General features: G+C 38.3%; 1 pseudogene; it reads right to left on the bottom strand.

Moving 5' to 3' along the window:
- The window catches only part of LOC149153885 (beta-fructofuranosidase, insoluble isoenzyme CWINV1-like), a 78,514-nt pseudogene that overhangs the window by 27,140 nt on the left and 32,637 nt on the right, over window positions 1-18,737 (bottom strand).

The raw sequence follows: 18,737 nt of genomic DNA, 5'->3' as shown, positions 1-18,737 counted from the left end.
AGTGAAATTTGATATTAAATATAGGCCTGATCAGTTAATATGTGATCAATCATTTTGATATTAAATATAGGCCTGCTGCACCTGCTCTGATCCACGCACAAGGCCACCTTTCTGTGGACATTGCCATTAAGTCTGCCCTTGAAAATCTTGAAGAAGACAGCGCTCCTCTCTTTGAGATCATCAGATGCCAACACCATCAACCCGAATCCCTTCGTATTGTTGTTCCCCCGCGACTGCACAAGCTTTGAGCTGTCATTCCCTCCAACTCCTCCACTGTTTCATAGTCGCCTCCCAACTCAAACTCTACCTCCACGTCCACCTGCAATGCAATGCAATCACGTATGCATATAGTGTGCTTATATTCATCGCATTCTTCAATGCAATCCGACACACACATATATGCATTCTTATAATCTTAACAATATGTAGTTAGATATTAATTTTCGTAATGTCTATTACCTGCGCCGCTCCTGAGTTGAATCCCTCCACCTTCATTACCGATTCTCTTTCCAAAACAACGTGGTCCTTCCTTATATTATGCTCGCGCAAAGATTCAAGCTCTGACACTGGCCACTGAACGAGGCTTCTCCTGGTAAGAGGATCAAGCCGCACAACCCTAGGAATCGCCTGCACATCAAACAGCACCTAGTATTATGATGCACCAAGCAGAAACAGAGCAGATCAGGTAAGAATTAGGATAATATAGATACCTGAAGGGAAGCCCATCTTTTGTTGAGATCATCCGCCAAGCTGTCGGATTCGTTGATCCAGCCCCACAGAATCCTACGGGACTTGTTATCGTCGAAAAAGGTCTTGGACGCATAAAATTTACCGTAGTCATACCTAAGACCATTGGGGCCCTCGACAGATCCATGTCGGGGAGATATCTGTCCAACTGAGGCAAGTAATGGCCCACTGTATAGTAGTCCACTTTGGTATTGTCTAAACTGTTCTTGAGAACGTGCTTCACAGAAGGACCCGTGCTTGAGGTGTCAAGGCCATGGCTGCCATAGAGGGACACCGGGTAGAAATCCGGGCACTCCCACATTCCAGTATGCCTGGCCGAGTGCAGCGGATGTTTGGCTTTCACCCATTTAACGAAATCTTTGCTTCTGTACAGCAATGCCATTCCCACTTTATTCTTATCCCTTTTGCCGCCCACCAGGACTCGCCATCTTTGGTCTGATCCCAACCATGCCGTCGTTGGATCTCTAAAGGAACTGGCGTTGATGCCAATAGGCAGCATGATGGGATTCTGCGGGATCTTCTTCCACTCCCGCAGCAAAGGATCCGATGGGTCCTTGGGAACAGCCATGGCTTGAACTTGTTCCGAGGCATTGTTGCATCCTGTGTATAAGATTACGGGAGGGCCCCCTTTGTGTAGGAAAGTGGCAGATCCAGACCAGGCTCCATTGGCATCATACCATTCATCAGGGTATATAGTTGCACCAGCCAAGTGTACCCAATTTACCAGATCTCTTGAAACTGCATGCCCCCACATGATGAGTCGCCACACAACCGACTTGGGATTATATTGGTAGAACAGATGATAGTAGCCCTTGTAGAACAATGGCGCTGCGATTCAAAATCATTACAGTGCAAGTTATTTAATTATCTGTCACATAAAATCCTCTTCCTGGCATCTACTGCAGATCATGCATATTAAGCCTGCTCTAATCCACACTTGCTTCCCAAGGCAAAGGACACACATTTGGATCTTCAGAGTAAATTCATTTCTTATACTCACCATTTGAATCTTCAGAGTAATTTGCCGCAACGCCCATCACGCACGCACAATCAGACACATTAGTGACAGGAAATCCCAAGTTCATGATTAAAATTTCTGCAGATGGAAAAAATAAAAACATACAAAACAAATAAAATTATATACCATTCATCCAATGTTTAACGGGCTGAAAATGATACGCTGTTCTATAAGTTTCTCTGGGCGCCAAAGAACTGGATTTTGATGCTTTGTGAGCCGCCAGGAACTGGATTTTGATACTCTGAGAGTCGACAAAGTAGCTTCATCCCACTCATGATGAGAAGCTTGCAAAACACGAATGAGTAAAACCAAAAGGAATGGGCAAAGTAGCGAATAACCCTTCCCCATTGCCATGAACCGATTACTGGGTCAAGCAAAAATCTTACAATAATGGACGGTGGTAATGGATGGTGGTAAGTGAGCGCAGGCTAAGATTAATATGTATAAATCTTACAGTAATGGATGGTAAGTGGGCGCAGGCTAGGATATATATATATATATAGCTGGGTTGATTGACAAATCGCGGGTGAGAGTAACGTAAGGAGCATAGACGCGACTGACGCGGAAAAAAGGAGTCGACGCGGAAAAAAGGAGGCGTCTAACGAGGTGGAGGAGGAATGAGGAATGGGCAGGATGGGTAAGAGTAATCGCAATCGGGGGTAAAAAAATTTTAAAATTTTGAAGTTTAACGAGAATAATTTGGATTTACAAAATTTTTATCAATTTTTTTTTAAATAGGATTCGAATTTCTATGATTTTCGGAGTAACTCTTTCACCTCATTATATGATTCAGTAAAAAAATATCTAGGTAAACAAATTTCAAAATTTTGAAGTTTAACGAGAATAATTTGGATTTACAAAATCTTTACCAAATTTTATTTAAATATCACCCAAATTTCTATGATTTTCTCAGCAACTCCTTCACCTCATTACATGAGCCAGTGAAAAAATATCTCTCCATCGGTAGTGACCAAAAACAATTGGAATTTGGAACACCGAAACCCGTAATAATTACAGACGCAGCGTGTCTTTGAAATAACCGGGGACAATGTAATTTTCACATTATGGGTGGAGAGTATGAATATGAAAAACCAATAACGATGGTCACGTTTTTGATGGTGCTGAATCCATTTCCACCATCAAAAACACGATTCAAACACTGCCTCTACAACATTTTCTGAAATTTTTTACCCAAATTCCGACCACTTTTCACTATCGGGCAACTCCTTGGCCTCGATAGACGACTCCATAACGATGGTTTGGTTCGCCAAAAAGTGCTTTGGGAACAGAGCCAGCACGGTTTTCAAGTGGGCGACAACATGTCTTTTGTTTTTATGATTATTCCAGAGGGAACGATAAATCGTAGGCTGGAGCTAACCAGCCATATATTGGGTATTTAATGCTCTCAGAGCAGCACGCCACTTAGCCCGATAACATGGGAGCGGGCAAATATTATTTAATGCCGAATTTGGCTGCTCCCGTGTTATCGCGTTAAGTCGAGTGCTACTCTGAGGGCATTAAATACCCAATATATGGCTGGTTAGCTCTTTCCATAAATCGTACGATCCTCAACCGTAAAAGGAAATACGTTGCCTCTTTTAATGATTGGCTCGATGATCATGCCAATGTCCGCCGCTGACAATGACCACGTTACTCTCTTGAAGCGTGGAGTGACTAAATTGAGTGGCTGGCATGGCAGTCAGGGAGCCAAAATCCATTTTCTCATTCACACTCTAAACGTGAGTAATCAGGACAAAACCACGAGTTACAAGGAAAATAACCTACCCTTATTCGATGAGGAAAGTAACCCATCATTATTTTATGATTGAAATCAATAACAATATTAAATATCACAAGTTAGTGGGAAACAAATTTATTGAGTTGTAAACATCACAACCATTATAAGTTTTAAGGAAAAAATTCAATTTATCTAACTAATAGATTGTGATTTCTTGTTTTTAACAATGAGTTTTTGAATGCGTAAATGGATTTAGGGTAATTCTTGGGGCACTTTGGTAACTTAAACCTGTGATTTTTAAAAGTCTTTATCCTATTTCACATAAAATCAACCCCAAAAAAGTCATCTCTTGTTCTATTTCACAGAAATTCAACCCCAAAAAGGTCATCTCCTATATTAGCTAGATTATCCATTCTTTTTCTATTTCCCATCATAAGTTATGAGGGAAATGCTATACTTTTTATTAATTTCATTTGGGCACATCTTAAACATTTGACATCCTAATCAAAACACATTTAATAATTTTGGTTGGGTCTAAAATGTTCTTTAGCATGTAGAGTTCTTTTCAAATTTTAACACTACGACATTTGATACTATTGTGACTTAGTTGATCTTAGTTGGAGTGAGCATTGATGGGGAGGATCCTTGCGAGATTCATGAGACAACCTGGTAATGGCCATTCCAAGCACAACGAAGACATTGATGCTCAATGATGTCGTGGTTGCTTTGCTTACAAGACTTGAGGTGGAATGCTTCTAAATTGTTGTTCATGGAAGATTTAACAACAAAGACAAGAAGAGAGAAAAAGGTAGATCCAAATCCTCCCGGAGACAAAAGGTCTCTTGGAAAATCTAAGGCAAAAAGTTGGAACTGTAGCAAGGTAGGGCGTTATAAAATGGCTTGGAAGGAAGGGAAGGAGAATAATAATAATACAAAAAATAATGATTATGATGATGAATCTGAAAAACATTCTCAAGAGGATGGTGGAGATGCATTTGTTGTAGCTTTGATAACTCATGGGATGTAGAGAGCATGGTTGGTACACTCTAAAGCCGCCTTCCATATCACTTCCCATCGGCATTAGCTTTTATATGTGTATGAGAAATTTGATGGTGGGATGGTATACCTTGATGATTATGGCTCTACTCTTAGCATAGTAGGCCATGATAGAGTCTTGATAAGATTCCACTATCCTAGAGGAAAGGAGATTAGTGGAGTTTTGCAAGTTGGGCCTAACATGATACCTACTATGAATGATGTGGTTCCTAGCTTCTTTTCTCTCATGTAAGGTGTAAGATGGCTCAAGGAGTGATGACATTCTCGAAGGGTGTTTTTGGAGGATCTTTGATCCAATCTCATGCTTGCATTATTCGGTGTAATAAAACTTTTATTTATGTCGTGAGGAGAGCCATATGACCTATAACTTCAAAATTAGAACGTCCTAATAATCCCACACTTCACTATCTTCACATTTTTAGTTGTGAGCCATATGCTCATGTGCTTATCGAAAGTCGATCTAAGTTGGATAACAAGGTAGTGAAATGTATCTTCATCGTCTAGGTATTGATGTGAAAGGGTACAGGCTTTGGGATCATGTGGCTCAATATTTTTTAATAGATATGTTATTTTACTGCCCCATGCCATGGTGGTTTATCTAGAAAGGGATCAGAAGAACTTAGTGGTTTAGCTAGAACCCAAGAACAAGAAAGATGAAATAGGAAGTAAACAAGATGAGTAGGAGCGTTTAGAGGGTTTGGAAGAGGAGGATGAAACTTCACCTCAAACCTTAAGGAGGAAACATAGAGGTATATTTATAGTCCTTCTAATTTAACATGTATCTGTGGTTCAGTTTCTACCACTAATGAGCCCATAACTTTGAAAGAGAGGAACCAAAGATAGATGCGGAAATGGTTGCACTTAAAAATAATGATACAATGGGCCTAGTCCCATTTCTTCATGCACATAATCCTATTGGATGTAAATGGGTGGTTAAAAAAAAGTTTAACTTATATGGTAGTGTTGGAAAGTACAAGGCACAATTGGTTGCAAAATGGAATTCCACTGACATTTGGTTGGTCTAATTTATGAGACCCAAATCAGATCATTATGTGTATTACATATAAGATGGTGATAATTTCCTTGCAATCACAATACATGTAAATGTTCTGTTAGGACCTGAGCTTGAGGGTGGATAATTCCTTTATCAACCTCCGATTGATTTTTTCAAGCAATATATCATTGGCTTAGAAAATTTTGTATTGCTACCAAATCATAATTTCTAAGTGATACATCACTGGTTCAAACTCATTTCTTGATCAAAATCAAAATCTTATAGTGATGATTCTAGCTCTATATCATTTCATGCTCAAGTCAAAATCTTCCAATGATATGTGTTGGCTCTATCCCATTTCATGACTAGGTTGAAATCTTTGATTGATACATGTTGGATCTATCTAGTTTTATAGTTAGATTAAAATCTTATAGGGATACATGCTAACTCCATCTCATTTCAAGACCAGATTGAAATATTTTAGTGATACATGCCAGATCTATCTCATTTCGTGCTTATATCAACTTATTTTAGTCATATTTGCTAGCTCTATCTCATTTTCAATTCAAATTGAAATCTTCTAGCAACACATGTTGGCTTTATCTCATTTCATGCTAAGATTGAAATGTTTTATTGATGTATCACTATCAATAAGAAATTATTCGTTCTGTGAGACATCCCTATATTTCTCCTATGATCTAGCATTTTGCAGGTCCATGCTCTTTTTAAAGACCTTATACAACATTGCTTGACTTGAGTGTCATTCTTTAATCCTTAGGCTTACCGTTTTGTACTATTTTATGTAAGCTGCATGTCACCGAGGAAGAATAATCTTCTTCTCATTACATGTCCCTCATTTTCCATGATTTTCACTAGGTTTGGATACCTATATCTTCCCATAATAATATACACTTCCATTCTAAGAGGAAATAGGCTAGTCATAAACCTTGTTCAAAGGAAATAAAAAGGGACATGATTAAGTTAGGTCAACACTAAGTAATAGAGCCTAAGTGCTCCCCATTTTCCACACTTAGCACTTATCTCTTAGGGCATATGAGAGCTATATTAGATAGTTTCCAAATCCTAACTATACCAAGTTGAAGGAATGTGCATAGCCTCTCTCCACTGGTTAAATACCATTGAGAAGTAATAAGCCTCAAAATATATATTTCAGATGAATATACCATTGATGAAGAGTTATTAAACTAAGGAGAGTCGACCTAGAGAAGAAATTCTTAGCAGAAGCAATAATATATGGTGGTAAGTGAGCACAGCCCAGGATATATATATATATATATAAAGGAGCATAGACGCCACTCACACAAAAAAAATACCTTCTCCATCGGTACTGACTAAAAGAAATTGTACTTTGGAACACCGAAACCCGTAATAATTACAGAGGGAACGTGTTTTGAAATAACTGTGGGACAATGCAACATTTACATTATCCGTAGAGAGCATGAATATGAAAAACCAATAACGATGAGCACACATCCATGGTTTGGTTCGCCAAAAGTGCTTTTGGAACAGAGCCAACACGGTTTTCAAGTGGGTGACAACATGTTTTTATGATTATTTCAGAGGGAATCTGTGTTATAAATCGTACGACCCTCAATCATAAAAGCAATAATTTTCCTCTTTTAATGATTGGCTCGATGATCATGCCAATGTCAGCCGCTGCCAATGACCACGTTGCTCTCTTGAAGCCTAAAGTGGCTAAATTGAGTGGCTGGCATGACAATCATATTATATATGAATGACCTCTATTGAGTAGTTGGCATGGCAGCCAGGGAGCCAAAATCCATTTTCTCATTCACATTCTAAAGGCGAGTAACCTGGACAAAACCATAAATTACAAGGAAAATAACCCGTCATGTGATGAGGAAAGTAACCAATCATCATTTTATGATGAAACGAATAACAATATTAAATATCACAAGTTACAAGGAAAAACATTTATTGTTTTTTATTGTTAGTGGTAAACATCACAAAAATTATAAGTTTCAAGGAAAAAGGTTCAATTTATTTAACTAATTAATTGTGATTTCTTGTTTTTAGCAATGAGTTTTTGAATGCATAAATGGATTTAGGGCAATTCTTGGGGCACTATGGCTACTTAAACTTATGATCCTTAAAATTATTTGTCCTATTTCACAGAAAAACAACCCCAAAAGGCCATCTCCTATATTAACTAGACTATCCATTATTTTCTAATTCCCATCATAAGTTATGAGGGAAATGCTATATTTTTTATTAATTTCATTTGGGCACATCTTAAACATTTGACATTCTGATCAAAGCACATTTAATACTTTTGGTTGGGTCTAAAATGTTCTTTTAGCATGTAGAGTTATTTTCAAAATTTAGCACTATGACATTCAATACTATTGTGACCTAGTTGATCTTAGTTGGAGTGAACATTGATGGGGAGGATCCTTGTATGACCCTTTTGTGTTCTTTGGGAGATTCATGAGACAACATGATAATTGCCATTCCAAGCATAGTAAAGACATTGTTGCTCAATGATGTCGTGGTTGCTTTACTCATAGGAGTTGAGGTGGAAAGATTCTCAATCCTTGTTCATGGAAGATTGGAAGACAAAGACAAGAATAGAGAAAAGGGTAGATCCAAATCCTCTCAAAGACAAAAAGTCTCTTGGAAAATCCAAGGCAAAATATTGGAATTGTATCAAGGCAGGGCATTACAAAATGGATTGTAAGGAAGGGAAAAAGAAGAATTATAATGAAAATCATGATTATGATGATGAATCTGAAAATAATTCTCAAGAGGATGGTGGAGATGCATTTTTTGTAGCTTTGACAACTTATCGGATGTAGAGAGCATAGTTGGTAGACTCTAAAGTTGCCTTCCATATCACTTCCCATCGGTATTGGCTTTTATATGTGTATGAGAAATTTGATGGTGAGATGGTATACCTTGATGATGATGGCTCTCCTCTTAGCATAGTAGGCCATGGTAGAGTCTTGATAAGATTCCACTAGTCTAAAGTAAAGGGGATTAATGGAGTTTTGCAAGCTTTGGGCCTAACATGATAACTACTATCAATGATGTGGTCTCTCACATAAAGTGTAAGATGGATGAAGGAGCGATGGCAGTCTTGAAGAATGTTTGTGGAGGAACTTTGATCCAATATCATGCTTGCATTATTCGGTGTAATACAACTTTTATTTTTGTAGTGAGGAGAGCTATATGGTCTATAGCTTCAAAATTAAAACCTCCTAAAGAATCTCTTACTTGATAAGCATTTCACCTATATATAATTTAATGATATGGCACCGAGACTGGGCCATATGGGTGAGAAGGGCCTATTTTCCTTGAAAAACAAAAATGTTGTCAATGCACTGAATGATTGTACTCTTGAATTTGATTTCTCTCAGCAGTGTATGGAAAATTAAACCATGTTTACTTTTATTCTAGTTCTCACAATTTTTATGGGTCATTGGACTTAATCCATTAGCATGTATTCAGTCTAGTTATAGTTCCTTTGATTTCTAAGTCTTTGTATTATGTGCAGTTCATTTATGATTATTCTATAAGGACATGGATACATTTTCTTCAAACCAAACCTAACGTTTTTTTGACCAAAAGCAATTGGAACACCGAACCTCGTAATAATTACAGAGGCAACGTGTATTTGAAATAATTGTGGGACAATGCAACATTCACATTATTGGTAGAGAGCATGAATATGAAAAACCAATAACGATGAGTGCAAATCAATGGTTTGGTTCGCCAAAAGTGCTTTTGGAATAGAGCCAACATGATTTTCAAGTGGCGCAACAACATGTCTTTATGATTATTTGAGAAGGAATCCGTGCGATAAATTGTATGACCCTCAACCATAAAAGGGATATGTTTCCTCTATTAATGATTGGTTCGATGATCATGCCAATATCAGCTAGCACCAATGACCATGTTTCTCTCTTGAATCTTGAAGTGGATAAATTGAGTGGCTGGCATGGCAGTCATCTTATATATGAATGACCTCTATTGAGTAGCTAGCATGGCAGTCAGTGAGCCAAAATCCATTTTCTCATTCAAACTCTAAATGTGAGTAATCTGGAAAAAACTACAAGTTACAAGGAAAATAACCCATCATGTGATGAGGAAAGTAACCCATCATCATTTTATGATTGAAATGAATAACAATATTAAATATCACAAGTTACTTGGAAACAAATTTATTGATTTTTATCATAAGTGGTAAACATCACAAAAATTATAAGTTTCAAGGAAAAAGGTTCAATTTACCTAACTAATAGATTGCTATTTCTTTTTTTTTAACAATGAGTTTTTGAATGCATAAATGGATTTAGGGAAATTCTTGGGGCACTCTGGTAACTTAAACTTGTGATTCTTAAAAGCCTTTGTCTTATTTCACAAAAGAACAACCCCAAAAAGGCCATCTCCTATATTAGCTACACTATCCATTCTTTTCTAATTCCCATCATCAGTTCTGAGGGAAATGCTGTATTTTTTATTAATTTCATTTGGGGACGTCTTAAACATTTGACATCCTAATCAAAACACATTTAATAATTTTGGTTAGGTCTAAAATGTTCTTTTAGCATGTAGAGTTATTTTCGAAATTTAACACTATGACATTCAATACTATTGTGACCTAGTTAATCTTAGTTGGAGTGAACATTGATGGGGAGGATCCTTGTGTGACCCTTTTGTGTTCTTTGCAAGATTCATGAGACAACCCAATAATGGCCATTCCAACCACAGTAAAGACATTGATGCTCAATGATGTCGTGGTTGATTTACTCATAGGAGTTGAGGTGGAAAGCTTCACAATCATTGTTCATGGAAGATTGAATGACAAAGAGAAGAAGAGAGAAAAGGGTAGATCCAAATCCTCTCAAATACAAAAAGTCTCTTGGAAAATCCAAGGAAAAATATTGGAACTGTAGCAAGGCAAGGCATAACAAAAGTCGATCTAAGTTGGATAACAAGGTAGTGAAATGTATCTTCATCATCTAGGTATTGATGTGAAAGGGTACAGGCTTTGGGATCACGTGGCTCAATTTTTTTTAATAGATATGTTATTTCAAAGAAGTTACTGCCCCATGCCACACACACACACACACATATATATGTATATGTATATGTGTGTGTGTGTATATATATATATTGCTGGGTTGATTTCCAAATCGGAGGTGAGAGTAACATAAGGAGCATAGACGCGACTCACACGAAAAAAACCCTTCTCCATCGGTACTGACCAAAAGCAATTCGAAGACCGAAACTTGTAATAATTATAGAATAAATTGAGAGGCATGCTAGAATGTATTTGGAAATAAGGGTGGGGGGACACGACAACATTAACATTATCGATAGAGAGCATGAATATGAAGAACCAATAACGATGAGCGCACATCCATGGTTTAGTTCACGAAAAGTGCTTTGGAACAGAGCCAACACGGTTTTCAAGTGGGAGACAACATATCTTTATGATGATTTTAGAGGGAATCCGAGCGATAAATTGTACGACCCTCAGCTGTAAAAGGAATTAGAAGGGCAGACCCTGATACTTTGGCTCTTCAATGAGTGCTCTGATGATCATGCTACTGTTAATGCCAAATTATGTCAGCTGCTGCCAATGACCACGTTGCTCTCTTGAAGTCTTGCAGTGGCTAAATTGAGTGGCTGGCATGGCATGGCATGGTAGTGAACTCATATTTGAAAGGACCTCCATTTGTGTGAAGCCAAAATCTATTTTCTCATCCAAACTCTAAAACTTTGTTTTAGTCTCGTGGACCTTAAACAATTTTATTTATTTTCTTTACTTTTCTTTAAAGGGGAGTAATCCCGACAAAGCCACAAGTTACAAGGAAAATAACCCATTATGTGATGAGGAAAGTAACTTATCATTTTATGATTGAAATGGTGAGTAATCTCGACAAAGCCACAAGTTACAAGGAAAATAACCCATTACTTGATGAGGAAAGTAACCCATCATTTTATGATTGAAACTAATAACAAGTTATGAGGAAACAAATTTATTGCTTCACTTTTTATCATAAGTGGTTAACATCACAAAAATTATAAGTTTCAAGGAAAAGGTTCAAGCTACCTAACTAATGAATAGATTGTGATTTCTTGTTTTTTAACAATGAGTTTTTGAATGCATAAATGGATTCATGACAATTCTTGGGGCACTCTAGTGACTTAAACTTGTGATTCTTAAAAGTCTTTGTCCCGTTTCAGGGAAAATTAACCCCAGAAAGGCCATCTCCTTTATTAGCTAGACTATCCATTCTTTTCTAATTCCCATCATAAGTTAGGAGGGAAATGCTATATTTTTTATTAATTTAATTTGGGCACATCTTAAACATTTGACATCCCAATCAAAACACATTTAATAATTTTGGTTGGGCCTAAAATTTTATTTAAGCATGTAGAGTTCTTTTCAAATTTTAACAGTGCGACATTAAATAGTATTGTGACTTAGTTGATCTTAGTTGGAGTGAGCATTGATGGGCAGGATCCTTGTATGACCCTTTTGCACTCTTTGTGAGATCCATGAGACAACCTGGTAATGGCCATTCCAAGCACAACGAAGACATTGATGCTCAATGATGTCATGGTTGCTTTGCTTACAGGACTTTAGGTAGAATTCTTCTAAATTGTTGTTCATGGAAGATTTAATGGCAAAGAAAAGAAGAGAGAAAAGGGTAGATCCAAATCCCCCCGGAGACAAAACGTCTCTTGGAAAATCTAAGGCGAAATGTTGGAACTGTAGCAAGGTAGGGCGTTATAAAATGGATTGTAAGGAAGGGAAGAAGAATAATAATACAAAAAATAATGATTATGATGATGAATTTGAAAAACATTCTCAAGAGGATGGTGAAGATCCATTTGTTGTAGCTTTGATAACTCATGGGATGTAGAGAGAATGGTTGGTACACTCTAAATCTGCCTTCCATATCACTTCCCATCTGCATTGGCTTTTATATGTGTATGAGCAATTTGATGGTGGGATGGTATACCTTGTGTTGTAGCAGCTACAACCACCCTCCAAAATTTTGGCCTGCACCAATTTCGTAGCCTCCCTTGAGTGTTTCACTTGATGGCTGCACACACTCGGTTCACTCCGTGAGCTCGTGTGAGTCGTTACATCTGCCTTGCTTCTTCATTTCATTCAAGTTTCTGCATGTTGATGTTTAAGTCATGTTTTCAACCATGTTCTGGTTATGCTCAAAGTCTTTGCTTCGCATGTGCTTGTTGTGTTCGCTATGAAAACATCTGTCACACTCACACACGGAGTCACATTCATTGTCGTGCAAGCATCGTCTCGATCAATGAATGGCCATTCACGAGTGTTGCGCTTGTCACTTGCACCGTCGGTCAGTCATGTTGAACATGTGTGTCTGGATGGTTTGGGTCATTTCGTCGTCGAGTCATGTGAGTGTGTGTTCATATGATCACCTATGCATCTTTCGATCGTTCACACACTCAGTCATTTTTTCTGAAGTTCTGACGACCATACTCCCCTCTGATAGCCAGACCATCACCCCACTTTCAACTCAATCGACTGTCAACTAGAACATCACAGAGGCACCAAGTTAGTCTTTTCAAGCTCCGCTACCCGCAAGCAATCAAATCAACTTCCATGCTGACCACCTGGATAGTCGGACCTAACAGTCACCTCGAGACTGACTCCCTTCAAAAATTGTGTAGAGGCCACTGACCTCACTCGCTCAATTGACTGAGGAAATTGCGCAGATAGGTTGGACAGACACCAAGTTCCCATCCTTGTATCCTTCAAAAAATTGCGCATTTTTCCTAGTTAGTCATCCGAATAGTCAACCTTTTGCTCATCTAAGAAATTGCGCAGTTTTCTTAAGTAGACATTTTGTTGTCTAGCAGTCCGCTCAGCTCAGAAATTGCACAGAGATGATTAGTAGGTCGACTTCCTAGCTTCAGTGCAATTTTCCCGCCAACAAGTCCTAACAACAGACTGCCAGTTCCCTCTAGGAATTTCACAGTTTCTGCTACCAGTGATTGAGCAGCCAACTGTGAGTTCCCTCTAGGAATTGTGCAGTTTTGGCTACTAGTCTCTTGGGAAGTTCCCCCCAAAAACTGCACAATTTCTGCCTGTTGGCCCTTCATGCAACCCCACCCGTTCCTCTGGAAAATTTTTCAAATATAATTGTCCATCCCCTACTGCCCATTCGTTCCAAAAAATGCGCAGAGCATGCCTGCCTTTCCTTCCTGTGGCCTGGACTGTTCCTCCCAAAATTTGCAGAGATTTTCCTCCTAGCCGATCCAGACCTCACAGACAACCACTATCGACTCAGATTTCCCGTCTCGATCACTCAGTGACTCTTGCGCAATTTTCATTAGCAGTGCGCAGAGCCACCATCCCGCTTCACAACCTTGCCGCCTCTCCTAGTCACCTACATCCGAAATGATCATGTGTCATCGTAGACTAGGAGGTTTTGGATATGATGTTGTCTGGTCATGAGTGACTGCAGGTACATGTACACCAACAAACATGGCAAGACGAAGAATGGGATGAACGAAGGGAGCACATGTAGAAAGACACGTTCAACAATGGATGAATGAACGATGCATGCAAAACAGACGAATGCAATGAACATGCACTTTCGCTAAAAGATGAGCCTGTCAAGACTTCCAACATGCAAGCAAGGAACAACATTCTAAAGCTTCATCAAGCAAACCAAGGACCATCGAAGACTCCGCGCACTTTGTCATGTGGAGGTGAGGTGGTGATACACCACGACGACACCCATCACCCAACAACATTGAAGCTCAACATGCACTTGAACAAGAACATGAATGTACCAGCACTGTCATGTCCCCCACATCTCTACTATGGGCTTGTTGTCAATCAATGTGATGTAACATGGAAGTCCAAGAGACCCACTTGCTGAACAAAGAGTCATGCAAGTCGAAAAATCATGGAAGTCAAACGGTCATGAAGGTAGTCGAATAGCCATAAGGGTCAGTTTCACCCTTGGCTATAAATACCCCTCATTTGTACATGAAAAATACTTCTCACCTCAGCTCCTCCCACATAAACAAGAGAGTCTATAATCTTTTCTTTGAGGAGTAAGTAATGGCTCCAATGCCCCGAAATCAGGGTTAATGATGTATGGTGTAACGATGTGTCTTGGAACTTTCGATTAATTCAAAAGCCTGTTAACAGGCCAACACGATTTCACACATGTATTGTATCTGTTGTAAGGCTGATCTTTAAGACTTGTAATGAATGTTGCTTTAACCTATGTTTTACATATGAACTATTTCATTTCTTGTAATGCATAATCTATTAACATAAATGTGTTTTATATGTTGTTAGCGTTGTCTCGCCCATGTAGACTACTCTCTCAGACATTAGACAGACCTTTCACATGAAGCTCGTTGTAACAGCCATTGCACTCGTTCAGACTGATCCATTGAGTGTTGTATGCGTTATCTTACCTTGTATGTTGTGACTGCCGCATCTGTGTGAACTGCTCCTCCAGAAGCTGTGCATGTCCTATTGTGTTGTGTGTTTCTAGCCGAGTTGGGACTGCATCCCATCCAACCCGGGACTCACTTTTACCCTCTCCCTTTACAATGAAAGAACCATTAGCATGAGTACACTTACACTCACCAGGCACACAAAACTCGCTTCCCGAAGAAAAAGCATACCACTCTCTTGTGCTGATAAGCAAGAGCTGAGGCAAATCCTTAAGATAATGGAAACTAAGCCATCATACCAGATGGGACTCCCACACCAAATGGTGTGAGGTCTACTTGGGACTTCATACCAGGGACGCATAAAATTTACCGTAGTCATACCTAATACCATTGGGGCCCTCGACAAATCCATTGTCGGGGACATATCTGTCCAATTAAGGCAAGTAGTGTCCCACTGTATAGTAGTCCACTTTGGTATCGTCTAAATTGTTCTTGAGATCGTGCTTCACAGAGGGACCCGTGGTTGAGGTGTCAAGGCCATGGCTGCCATAAACGGACATCAGGTAGAAGTTTTGGCACTCCCACATTCCAGTATGCCTGGCCGAGTGCAGCGGATGTTTGGTTTTCACCCATTTAATGAAATATTTTCTTCTATACAGCAATGACATTCCCACATTATTCTTATCCCTTTTGCCACCCACCAGGACTCGCCATCTTTGGTCTGATCCCAACCATCTCATCGTTGGATCTCTAAAGGAACTGGGTTGATGTCAATAGGCAGCATGATGGGATTATGCGGGATCTTCTTCCTCTCCTGCAACAAAGGATCCGATGGGTTCTTGGGAACATCCATGTCTTGAACTTGTTCTGAGGCATTGTTGCATCCTGTGTATAAGATTACGGGAGGGCCCCCTTTGTACTGAGCAAAAGCAATTTGAATTTGGAACACTGAAACCCATAATAATTACAGAGGCAACGTGTCTTTGAAATAATTGGGGACAATGCAACTTTCACATTATCGGTGGAGAGCATGAATATGAAAAACCAATAACAATGGTTTGGTTCACCAAAAGTGCTTTTGGAACAGAGCCATCACGGTTTTCAAGTGGGTGAAAACATGTCTTATGCCTTTATGATTATTCCAGAGGGAATGATAAATCGTACGATACTCAACGGTAAAAGGAATACATTGCCTATTTTAATGATCGGCTCGATGATCATGCCAATGTCCATCGTGGAAAATGACCATGTTGCTCTCTTGAAGCGTGGAGTGTCTAAATTGAGTGGCTGGCGTGGCAGTCAGGGAGCCAAAATCCATTTTCTTATTCACACTCTAAACGTGAGTAATCTGGACAAAACCACGAGTTACAAGGAAAATAACCCAACCCATCATGTGATGAGGAAAGTAACCCATCATTATTTTATGATTGAAATCAATAACAATATTAAATAAGTCGTAACTTATTTGAGTCGTAAACATCACAACAATTATAAGTTTCAAGCAAAAAAGTTCAATTTATCTAACTAATAGATTGTGATTTCTTGTTTTTAACAATGAGTTTTTGAATGCATAAATGGATTTAGGGAAATTCTTGGGGCACTCGTAACTTAAACCTATGATTTTTAAAAGTCTTTGTCCTATTTCACATAAAATCAACCCCAAAAAGGTCATCTCTTGTCCTATTTCACATAAAATCAACCCCAAAAAATTCATCTCCTATATTAGCTAGATTATCCATTCTTTATTAATTCCCATCATAAGTTATGAGGGAAATGCTATATTTTTTATTAATTTCATTTGGGCACATCTTAAACATTTGACATCCTAATCAAAACACATTTAATAATTTTGGTTGGGTCTAAAATTTTATTTTAGCATGTAGATTTCTTTTCAAAATTTAACACTATGGCATTCAATACTATTGTGACCTAGTTGATCTTAGTTGGAGTGAACATTGATGGGGAGGATCCTCGCATGACCTTGGCTCAATTTTTTATAACAGAAACGCTATTTTAGAGAAGTTAATCCCACCCCATGCCATGGTGGTTTATCTAGAAAAGGATTGAAAGAACTCAGTGGTTTAGCTAGAACCCAAAAACAAGAAAAATGAATTAAAAGGTGAACAAGATGATCATGATGAACAAGATGAGGAGGAGGGATCAGAGGGTTTGGAAGAGGAGGAGGAAACTCCATCTCAAACCTTAACAGAGAAACATATAGGTATATTTATAGTTCTTCTAATTCATCCAGAGAAACATATAGGTATAAATATACCATTCATCCAATGCTTCATGAGCTCAAAATGATACGTTGTTCTATAAGCTTCTCTGGATGCCCAGGAACTGCATTTTGATGCTTTGAGAACCAACAAAGTAGATTCATCCCACTCATGATGACCAGCTTGCAAAATGTGAATGAGTAAAACAAAAAAGAATGGGAAAAGCAGTGAATAACCCTTCCCCATTGCCATGAACTGCTTATTGGCTCAAGCAAAAATCTTACAATAATTGATGGTAGTAAGTGAGCGCATGCTAAGATTAATATGTATAAATCTTACAGTAATGGACAGTAAGTGGGCGTAGGATAGGATATATATATGTATTGCTGGGTTGATGGCAAAATCGGAGGTGAGAGTAACGTAAGGAGCAATAACCCATCTCCATCGAAACTGACCAAAAGCAATTGGAACACGAAAACCCGTAATAGAACTTGTAATATAAATTGAGAGGCATGCTAGAATGTCTTGTTTTTTCTTTTCTTTAAATGTGAGTAATCCCAATAAAGTCACAAGTTACAAGGAAAATAACCGATTATTTGATGAGGAAAGTAACCCATCATTTCATGATTGAAACTAATAACAAGTTATGAGGAAATAAATTTATTACTTTGCTTTTTATCATAAGTGGTTAACATCACAAAAATTATAAGTTTCAAGGAAAAAGGTTCAAGCTACCTAACTAATTAATAGATTGTGATTTCTTGTTTTTTAACAATGAGTTTTTGAATGCATAAATGGATTCACGACAATTCTTGGGTCACTCTAGAGACTTAAACTTGTGATTCTTAAAAGTCTTTGTCCCGTTTTAGGGAAAATTAACCCCAGAAAAGCCATCTCCTTTATCTGCTAGACTATCCATTCCTTTCTAATTCCCATCATAAGTTAGGAGGGAAATGCTATATTTTTTATTAATTTCATTTGGGCACATCTTAAACATTTGACATCCCAATCAAAACACATTGAATAATTTTGGTTGGGCCTAAAATTTTATTTAAGCATGTAGAGTTTTTTTCAAATTTTAACAGTGTGACATTCAATACTACTGTGACTTAGTTGATCTTAGTTGGAGTGAGCATTGATGGGGAGGATCCTTGTATAACCCTTTTGCACTCTTTGCGAGATTGATGAGACAACCTGGTAATGGCCATTCCAAGCAAAACTAAGACATTGATGCTCAATGATGTCATGGTTTCTTTTCTTACAGGATATTAGGTGGAATGCTACTGAATCATTGTTAATGGAAGATTTAATGACAAAGAAAAGAAGAGAGAAAAGGGTAGATCCAAATCCTCCCAGAGACAAAAAGTCTCTTGGAAAATCTAAGGAAAAATGTTGGAACTATAGCAAGGTAGGAAATTATAAAATGGATTGTAAGGAAGGGAAGAAGAATAATAATGATTATGATGATGAATATGAAAAACATTCTCAGGAAGATGGTGGAGATGCATT

This window comes from Pinus tabuliformis, chromosome 9, assembly GCF_031772625.1.
Source record: "Pinus tabuliformis cultivar Carrire ecotype Pingquan chromosome 9, CPIR1, whole genome shotgun sequence".
NCBI classification, from domain to species: Eukaryota; Viridiplantae; Streptophyta; class Pinopsida; order Pinales; family Pinaceae; genus Pinus; species Pinus tabuliformis.
Note: the sequence above shows the minus strand (reverse complement) of the source record. Positions and strands in the feature narration are given on the sequence as shown.